The sequence below is a fragment of the Ochotona curzoniae genome, unplaced genomic scaffold (assembly GCF_017591425.1).
Source record: "Ochotona curzoniae isolate NIBS_2020 unplaced genomic scaffold, NIBS_Ocur_1.0 contig_21, whole genome shotgun sequence".
NCBI lineage: Eukaryota > Metazoa > Chordata > Mammalia > Lagomorpha > Ochotonidae > Ochotona > Ochotona curzoniae.
The window spans coordinates 617,288-627,476 of record NW_024465322.1 but is presented as its reverse complement, the minus strand read 5'-3'; the positions used below and the strand labels follow the sequence as shown (position 1 = coordinate 627,476).

Sequence of the window (10,189 nt, the reverse complement as noted above, 5' to 3'; positions counted from 1 at the left end):
GCCACAATGAAGCTCTGAAGTCATTCATACAGGATATGAACGTTGAATAGGTGTGACAACTGACTGTATCTAGGGGGCGAATGTTGAAGAAGCCATGGGCGTGCGGGGGATGGAATGACTCTGGTGTTAGGAAAGGAGATGATGGCCAGCCAGGAGTTGAAACGTCAGTGGAAGCTGCGACATGAGTAAGTAGCATTGGCAAGAAGACAAGGTTTCCCAGATAAAGCGTAAGGTTGTCAAACAGCATGGCAGCAGGGCTGTTTGTCGTAGCTTCCTCAGGCTGAAGAATCATGTATTTGTGGCAGTGATGGAAAAAGAGAGAAGAGCGACCCTTGTTCACCCTTCTATGGCCTTGGTTTCAGTGTAGATGAGCTGCCATCGAGAAGTAGACCAATGCCATGGTGAGAAACATGGTGGGATGGCCCAGCTGCCCTGGAGACATTTTCAGGATGGAAGTCTGTGGGCACGAATACCACTGTGAGTCCTACAATCCTAGCCCTGTGTGATTTTACATGATTATGTTGGCAGGATTGGCACCCTTATAAGAAAAGGAATAGCTACCAGTGCTGGCATGCAGAAAAAAGCCACAGGGCAAAGTGAGAAGCTGTGTACAAGGGAGGAAGAGAGATTCTGAGAAAAGAAACTTGTGTGGTTTCAACCTTTTGGATTTTGTGACAACAGCCTGTGGTAATTATGAAATTCGGTAGACCAAGTGGCTTAAACAGCTAGACATTTATTCTCTTCTGGTTCTTGAACGGAGAAGTCTGAGACAAGGGCCCCAACATGATTAGTTTTTTCTTTAAAAAGATTTATTTATTTTCATTGCAAAGTCAGATATACAGAGAGGAGGAGAGACAGAGAGGAAGATCTTCTGTCTGATGATTCACTCCCCAAGTGGCTGCAATGGCTGGAGCTGAGCCAATCTGATGCCAGGATCCAGGAGCTTCTGCCTGGTCTCCCAAATGGGTACAGGGTCCCAAGGCGTTGGGCCATCTTCTACTGCTTTCACAGGTCACAAGCATGGAGCTGAATGGGAAGGGACCTGCCGGGATTAGAACCAGTGCCCATATAGAACCCTGCTGTATGCTGCTAGGCCACCACGCTGGGCCTGATGATTAACTTTTAATAAAGTATCATTTTATACCCCTACCTTTTTTATTTCACTTCACACGAATGGACTGTGAACTTAGAAGCAGCTGAAATGGAGTATTAGCCTCTGAGTGGAGACAAGACAAACTCCTAACACCGCGATGAACAATTGGTTTGAGTGAACGTTTATTGAGACAGACAAGAGGAAAAGCAGCTTTGGGACAAGGAATTGAACCAGCTTTCGAGGCTGATTTTGGCGGGGTGTATACTAACTTTAAGATTTTAACCTGAAATCCAAGTGGAAATATTAATCCAGCGATTGGGTATGCTTGGTAGAATTTGAAAAATGCATTATGGAGGACTATTTTGTAGCAGAAAATGGGTACGCATAGATCTCACACCCCAGCCCCTGGATCCACATCCTCTGTAATGCCTCATTCCAGGTGCATGTACTTCTAAGCTCAAAGATCTCTATGTCTCTGAATTCACCAATCTTCTATGGTCCTGGGGCTCCTTGCTTGGGTGTTTACGGTAATGACATGGACGGCCTTGCCAGTTATCTCTCAGCTGTTCTGTAATGCCTCCCCGCATCCCGTCCTGAAAACCTGTCTCAGCTGTCTCCCTCAACAGGTGGGAAAGCATCGTTTGCTTGATATTTCTCTGTCTTGCAACAGATCGGAGCACTCCAGATGGGAGATCTTCGTGTGCTCATGGAATTTAAACAATTTAGGAAATCTTTCTGAAAATAACATGGGGTTTAGACAATTGAATTGTAAGGGACGTGGAAAATCCCACTTAGCACTTGACAGTTGAATGGTGCTTCTTTGTCTTTCTTTAACAACTCTGATCCACCTCAAAGGAAATGGAAGACTGGGGCAAGATGACACAGCATACAAAGATGAAAGAAAAGCCCATTAACATATTTCAAAGGATTATTACACCTATGGCATGTGTGAGGCTGCATGAAAAAAATTACTCCTTTTAATTTATTAGAAGCATCTTCTCACACTGATTTTTATCTCACTCACTTATTACTCAATTAAGAAAAGAAAAAATCTACAGAGCACCTGCCAGCCCCAAGGTGCCACCCTGGGCACCACACACAGGAGAGTGAAAGAAAGCAATGAAGATATCGCTTACCTCGCTGAGGAAGATGTTAGCAAGAAAAAACTAGCATATTGAGTAGAGCAGGAGGCTGCCTGTCTCAAGCTAAAGGAAAAAGGCTGTGAGTTTGGTCAGTAAGGATGTGTATTGTTTCGATGACATGAGGTTGAATGCTGGAAAGGCTACAGCATGATGAATGGCACAGCCCCCCCCACCTCAGCATTTAGCGAAATTCTTTCTGCTTGATGCTTTCAGCAAACGCGCCAGTCCTCTTGCCTGGATGGCCCCGGCAATAAAGCTGGTCTCAGGTTTCATTCTCAGATAACAATATCCTAGGAATAAAGCTAAAGGAGCATTTTTAAATTTAAAGAGTGAGATATTAGAAGTGTAATGTCCTTGGTCCGGCGCGGTAGCCTATGGCCAAAGTTCTCGCCTTTCATTGGCCACGATCCCATATGGACGCTGGTTCTAATCCCAGCAGCTCCACTTCCCAACTTGCTCCCTGCTTGTGGCTTAGGAAAGCAGTCGAGGACTGTCCAAAGCCTTGGGACCCTGCAGCCATATGGGAGACCCGGAAGAGGCTCCTGGCTGCTGACTTCAGATCAGCTCAGTTCTGGCCATTGCCGCCACTAGGGGAGTGAATCAAAGGACTTAAGATCTTCCTCTCTGTCTCTCCTCCTTGCTGTATATCTCACTTTCCAAAATGAATCAATAAAATCTTATAAAGAGGAAATGCAATGTCCTGTCCCTAACAAAAACTTGATTTAAAATTTAAAATGTTTTGGATGATCTTTCAACTGTTTATTGTGGTAAAACTCATTTAACAACATTTGCTGTTTTAATTTCTTGAAGTGTAACAATTCATTTAATTAATACTTCTGAAATGAACTGTGTCCCTTTAATCTGTGGACCACCCTTCTCAGCCTTCCATTCCTCAGAAACCAACATCTTCCCCCATCCCTCCCATCCATCTCTCCATCTCCTTCCTTCCTTCCTTCCTTCCTTCCTTCCTTCCTTCCTTCCTTCCTTCCTTCCTTCCTTCCTTCCTTCCTTCCTTCCTTCCTTCCTTCCTATCCTTCTTTCCCTCTCTCCTTTCCGTTCTTCCTTTCTCCCTCCCATCCTTCCTTTCTTTTCTCTTTCTATTGAAGCAAGGACAGAGATCACGCTGCTCATGGCCCAAGTGGTGGAGACTGAATCCCAGGACTCTAATTTGGCTCAGGCAGTGTCTTCGCCGCTGCACCAAATGCTTACCCTCAACTTCCTGTCTGTACTTAAGACTTTTTTTTTATTTGAAAGACAGAGAGAGAGAGAGAGAGAGAGAGAGAGAGAGAGAAGAGCGAGCTTGCCTCTGTTGGTTCATTCTCAAATGGCTGTCACAGCCAGGGCTGGGTCAGGCTGAAGACAGGTGCTGGGAATTCCACTTGGGTAACAGGGATTCAGGTACTCCAGCCAGTGCCAGCTGCCTCCCAGACATTAGCATGGAGCTGCAACTGCAGTGGGATAGCTGGGACTGGGACGGGGACTGTGTCTCTAATACGGAATGCAGATACACCAAATGGAAGCTTGCCCTAGTGTTCCATAATATATGCCCTTTGTGTGACTTTTGACAACTCTAAGACAGGCAGGCAGTCAAAACCGTACAGTATTGTGTGTGTGTGTGTGTGTGTGTGTGATTGGTTTATTTCACTAAGCATGATTTCCCCAAAGGTTCATCCATAGTGTAGTTTCTTGTCACGATCTGTCATTTTATTATATGTTTTCTTTATTTATTTTTAAAAAGATTTAAAAAAAATTTATTGGAAAGTCAGATATACAAAGAAGAGGAGAGACAGAGAGGAAGTGGAACCGTGGAGATTAGAACCGGCTCTCATATAGGATCCCAGTGTGTGCAAGACAAGGACTTCAGCCATGAGGCTACGGTGCCAGGCCCTATATGTTTTATTTTGAATGGACACAGTAATTATAAACATTTATGGATATGGTAATAACATCTCAAAAGATGTATACAATGTGTAATGATTAGGTCAGGGTAATTGGCATACCCATAATTTTTTCTTAAATTCTTTTCTTTCTCCTTTGTTTAAAAATATTTTTAAATTTTGTGATACATTTCTATAGGCTCTGGGATTTTCTTTACCCTCTCCCCAAATTTCTCCCTCTCCTCTGCTTTCCCCTATATTATTATAACAGCATAGTCTTTCGTAAGCGGTCACAAAGTCCATCAATCAACTATTTCAATGAGCTTCATATTGCGATACCCATCATTTGTGAGAGTCAGGTCCCTTGAAGAATTAGGTGGAGGAGGGCTAAAAACCAGAGACACTAAAATTAGTTTTGTCCTATAAGTCAACGTTAGCAGAAGGACCCAGGGAGGAGCTACCCAGAGACAAAATTCCATAGCATCTTGGCAGTCATGCGACATTGTGTTAGAGGATCGCTCGGCGATCACCACCGTGAGAGCAGGTTATAGAATTGACCACTGGCGTTGGCAAACTGGATTTTGACGACTCGGACAGCATGTTTGGATGGAATCAGTTCAGGGTTGGTGCTGGTGCAGCTGAAATGACATCATTTGGGGCATCTACATTCCACGTTAGGGGTCCTTCCAGTCCTAACCTGCTGCTTACTGCTGAGGCATTCTATGGGCAGATAATGGCTCAATTAGCTGGACCCCTGACAGCCGTGAGGGAAGCTTGCATGGAAGTACGTGGCCTCCGACTTGGCCTAGCTTAGCACGGCTTGCTGTGCTCACCTGGGGAGTAAACCAGTAAATGGAAGATCTCTGTATGCCTCTTAAATAAATAAGAAATGAATAATCATTAAATAAATACGCCTGTTCTGTCTCATACTCTGTTTTATGTAGTCCCAAATTTCAGATATGATAGATGCCTAAAATCCAAACAATTTTAGTTTAGTAGAACAATAATAGTATAATGGAGCAACAGAATAACAATATAGAATAATCATGAAATAAAGGAATAATACACATTTTTACTCTAATGCGGCTTTCGTGATTAGCCATTTTGTCTAATTTTATGTTTTGTTTATTATTTTTTTGAGATTACATATTATAAATTTATATGACAGTCAAGGGCTTACTGTCTCTACTAAATAAGAAGTTCAAAGTTAAGGGTAAAAAAAATATATAGCCCCGCCAAAAAAAAAAAAATAGGCAAGAGATATAAGCAACAATCAAATAAAAAGATGTTCAATTTCACTCACATGCAGTAAGTTTTAGAAGAGTCACCCAAATCATTAAAGCCATGTTTAGCCAGCCATTCTAAACCACTGGATTCCACCTGCTGTTGAGAGTCATTCCGTGTGGATCCTTCATCTCTGTCCATCTTGCTAGTGGAGAGACCGTTAGGTTTTGTCCTGGATAACCTGCCCAGGGATGTTTGTATAGAAACAACCTTGGAAGCGGGTGAGCAAAAGAAAGGTATATTTGCCATTGTGCATGAATAAATGTAGTGTTTTAGGGGGCGAAGGTTGGCCAGGCTTATCGTCGGATATAAATTGTGTGTTTATGCAGTTCAAGACTCCCCTCCACTGATGCAACTTACCACATGTGTGGGTAACACCTGCCCTGCATTCTGGTATTCTGTGGTCAGCTGATGCCAAGAGTAATAAAATGCTCTGGTTTTGACCCAGGATTCTCTTGTCTTCTCTCGTTTGCTATAACACTGAGACAGGACAACTTGGTCAATTTTGAAAATACGGTAACAATTGTCACGCTTGGAATGATTTGACTTATGTTTGTATCCGGTAAGCTAAGTGGTGGATAATGAAAACTACGTTATCGCCAGTTTTTAAGAGTTAGCTTAATTATTAATTATCCTGTTACATAGTTATGTCATGTAGCAGTGTCTAAACAAGTCCTAACTAAATGGTTTTGACTGCTATTTCCGAAAGAAAAAATGTAGTTACTTGTTAAAAAAGAGGTAAAGTGAATTAGCTTAAATTGACATAAGCGTTTATAAGAGGCTTTCAGAAGATCCTCACAGGTAATAGCAAACTTCTGCAGTTTATATTTTGCTTTCTTCTTGAGCGAGGAATACAAATGGAATAATGGTATTCAAAACTGACACATTGGTTCCTGTGAGAAACGAACAAAATGCTGCATTCTGTTTGAAGACACGTGGTTTTAAAAATATATGATGATTGATTTTAACCTCTCCTGCACGATCAAAATAATAGAGAATAAGAATTTGAGAGAGTACAATGTTTTAGCTTCAACCTTTACAAATAATAATAATAATAAAAAGATAGAAGCTAAGACATCAAAGAGGATCACCTCATGAGCTGTATTATCAGGATTCAATTTTGACTTTTTTGTTGCCTGTGAATCCTATTTTTTTTTATTGGAAATTCACATCTACAGAGAGAAGGAGAGACAGAGAGAAAGATCTTCTATCTGCTGATTCACTCCCCAAGTAGCTGCAATGGTCAGAGCTGAGCTGAGCTCCAAAGCCAGGAGCCCCTTGCAGGTCTCCCTCGTGGGTACAGGGTCCCGGGGCCTTAGGCCATCCTCTGTGGCTTTCCCAGAGATCCTCTATGTATTCTCTGAATACCTACAACAATACCGCTAGACCAGGCAGAAGTTAGGAGCTGGGAACTTATATTATTATTATTAGCTACAATGGAGCTAACATTTTCTGAAATATTGCAGATCAGTTACTTCGAACAGAACAGTCATTATTATGGAGGACTGGCAAGCTGGGCTCCTTTTTTGGTTCATAGCTGCTCGGTGGAAACAGCTGAGATGTGATAGGGGCCACTGGGATGGCAGGGAGCCAACTGAGTCCTCAGCCACTTTCTTTGAAGGTGTACACGGGCAGGAAGTTGCTGTCAGGACAAGTAGAGCTGGCTCTGTAACGCAGGCTCTCTGCTGTGTGATGTAGCCAGTTACCCATCCCGTAAGACTAATTTTCCTCAATTGGATATGCATCATTATTCTATGGCAAAACATTGAGTCCCCGTTTCCTCTTACATGAAGGACAGATGTCTGAAAACAGGCATTTAAAACCCTCTGACAATCTGGATCTACCTTGCTTGTCAAAACGTTCCCCCTACACGATTTCCCGGCTTGTAGAATCAAGCTGAACAAAATCCTATGCTATTTACTCAAGATTTTTATTTTTTTGTATATGAAAAGCATGCGCAACAAACTTCATTAGAATATACCCTACTGAAATGTCGAAATGACAACTTCAAAATTCTTTAATTATGCTATGCATTTATAAGCTGTCACATTCTCTTTGTAAAAAAATCTTCTGATACTTTTTGTTTGATCAGCGGGAAATGTTAATCACGGTAATGATAATGAATGCACCACTGCATGTTTTATAATTTTTAAAAAAGATTTATTCATTTTACTCTGAAATTCAGAGTTATGGAGAGAGAGAGAGAGAGAGAGAGAGAGAGAGAGAGAGAGAGACAGAGAGAGAGACAGAGAGAGATCTTTCGTTTGCTGGTTCACTCCCCAAGTGGCTACCCCAACCAGAGGTGGGCACGCCCGAAGCTGGGAGCCAGGGGTTCCTTCCAGCTGTCCTCATTGGGTGCAGGGTCCCCAAGACTTGGGCTGTTTTCCAAGCCCATGATCTCTGCTTTCAAATAAATGAGTAAATCTTTCAAAAGAAAACTTATGCGGCAATTACAGTTTTATTTAAAGCTAAGAGACTGAAGAGCAGAAATTTGCTAGTTGCTTGTCATCACTTAAATAAAGTTAGAAATAAACTCTACATCCTCTGATGGTCTAATGGCCTTGTATGGGCTTTGCAGTCTGAGGTTCCATCAGTGTTGTGTTATTCTATGATTTTTTTGTTGTTTCCTTAATTTCTAAAAAAAAAAAATACATTTATTTGAAAGACAGGTGACCAAAAGAAGAGATAGACAGAGATCTTCCATTCCCTGGCTCCTTCCCCAAGTGATCATAATAGCTGGGGGTGCGTCAGGGCAGAAGCCAGGAGCCTGGAATTCCAGCTGCGTTACCCATGCAGGTGGCAGTGCCTCGGGCATCTGGAGCACCAACCATCGCTTGCAGCTGGCTCATCGGGAGGGAGTTGCATCTCATCTCAGACAGGTAGAACTAAATGGGATGCTGGTGTTGCAAGGATAGCTCCCCTATGATTGTCATGATTATGTAAAAAACAAAAGCATTATATGTAAAGAACCAAATATCATGCTTATTAAATAAATGCTATCATTAAGTTGCAATTGAAAGGATTTTAATGGCATAGGTTAATAGAATTTACAAGCTAGAAAAAGCAAATGTCAAAACTTCTACTGAAAACGATTGTCAGGCCTGGCATCATGGCTCAGCGGCTGAAATCCTCAGCTTGCATGCAATAAGATTTCATGTGGCCACTGGTTTGTGTCCTGGCTGCTCTGCTTCCCATCCAGCTCCCTGCTTGTGATCTGGGAAAGCAGTAGAGTCTGGCTGAATGCCTTGGAAGCCTGAAGCAGTGTGGGAAATCTGGCTCCTGGCTTCAGATGAGTTCATTTCTGGTCATTGTGGCTACTTGGGGAGTGAACCAGCAGATGGAAGATCTGTAAGTCTGCCTTTTCAATTAAAAAACCAACCAACCAACCAAAAAATGACTATCAAAATTTTAATACCTAAGGCAATATAACATAAGAGAATGCTTCAAAAAGTCAGTGCAAACATGACATGAAAGGTGTGTTTACATGAATTTTGAAGGAACAATTATGAAAATCCATACATAGATTTTTCACGGCATGCATTTTCCCTGAACTTCTTATGTATATAAATTCAATTTTTCTGCACCAAAATAAAGCTGCCTTTGAGTTTCATTTGCCCGTGGATTGTTGGCATCCCCTTGGGCAACATTTAGATGGGAAAATACGTACAAGCCTCAGGATTCCATGCAGAGTCCCCCTGGTTGTTGTGGAAGTTGATGTGTGACCGACAAAGACCCCTGCCTGTCTTGTCTTCCTCTGTGTCTCTCTAACTTATGAAAAAAACATAGCAAAGAGTTTCTAGGACTGAAATACAAAATTTGAGAAAGAAGCCATGTATACAAAATAGTATACTTTTTTACCCAACATTTAAAATAGCAGTTTCAGGTTCAAAAGAAAGGATTACCACTTATTTTGATATGATCAGGTTGATTTAAATTAATTGATGGCTAAATTAGAGATATTGTAGAACTAGTGGAACTTTTGTGAACTTCAAAACAGTAAAACTGAGATTCTTCCTAAGTTACAACTAAACATTCCTCATAAGCAAATTGCTCGTAGGCGTCTATGCATGGTTAAGCTTGCACGACAAACACACGTTGAAAGTGATCGTTGCTTTGCTGAATCGATGGGATTTGTCTAAATGACAAATCATTGTTAAAACCGAAACAGGAAGTATCTTAGGTCTCAGCTGACTTTCAAATGAATTCTCTGAGGCTTGTGGAGCAAAAGGTAGACGTTTAGTGTGGCTGTGCGGATACTGTTTGGAATTGTTGTGTGCCTTAAATGAGAGCCTGACTCTGAGTCCTTGCTCAGCTCTGCGTGCCAGCTGCCTGCCGATGCGCACCCTGCGATGCGGCTGGCCATCACACAAGTGCTTGAATTCCCAGACCCCATGCAAGTGATTCAGACTGAATTCTACGCTGCTGGCTTCAGCCTTGTCTCATGGTGGCTGTGGTGCACAATCAGCACATCAGTGAATAAAAGATTTCTGTTCGTTTCTCTTTGTTCTTCTCTCCCTCTCTCACTGCCTTTCGAATAAACACATGTAAATTTTTGAAAGATGGCTTAATAAAATTGGGTGGCAGCCTGCCTGCCAACAGTAAAAATAGAAGAGCATGATTTTTTTTGGTTGTTTAAATCATTAGCTCATTTGTTCATAAATTACCTCCCAACATAAGGAAGGCTATTTTTCTTATGATCAAATAGCGTGTAAGTAAAGAATGCTCTTAAATGCAATCCGTTGTCACCTGTTGAGTGAGTGACATGCTTTTTGCAGGAATATTTGTTTATCTGG

At 41.8% G+C, this 10,189-nt stretch overlaps 1 non-coding gene across 1 annotated transcript; it reads right to left on the bottom strand.

Annotated features, from left to right (window-relative positions):
• Positions 1-6,840: 6,840 nt before the first annotated feature.
• Positions 6,841-6,972, bottom strand: LOC121150485. Its single transcript, XR_005882972.1, has one exon. It is a non-coding gene; the product is annotated as a small nucleolar RNA SNORA16B/SNORA16A family (small nucleolar RNA).
• Between the last annotated feature and the right edge of the window lie 3,217 nt (positions 6,973-10,189).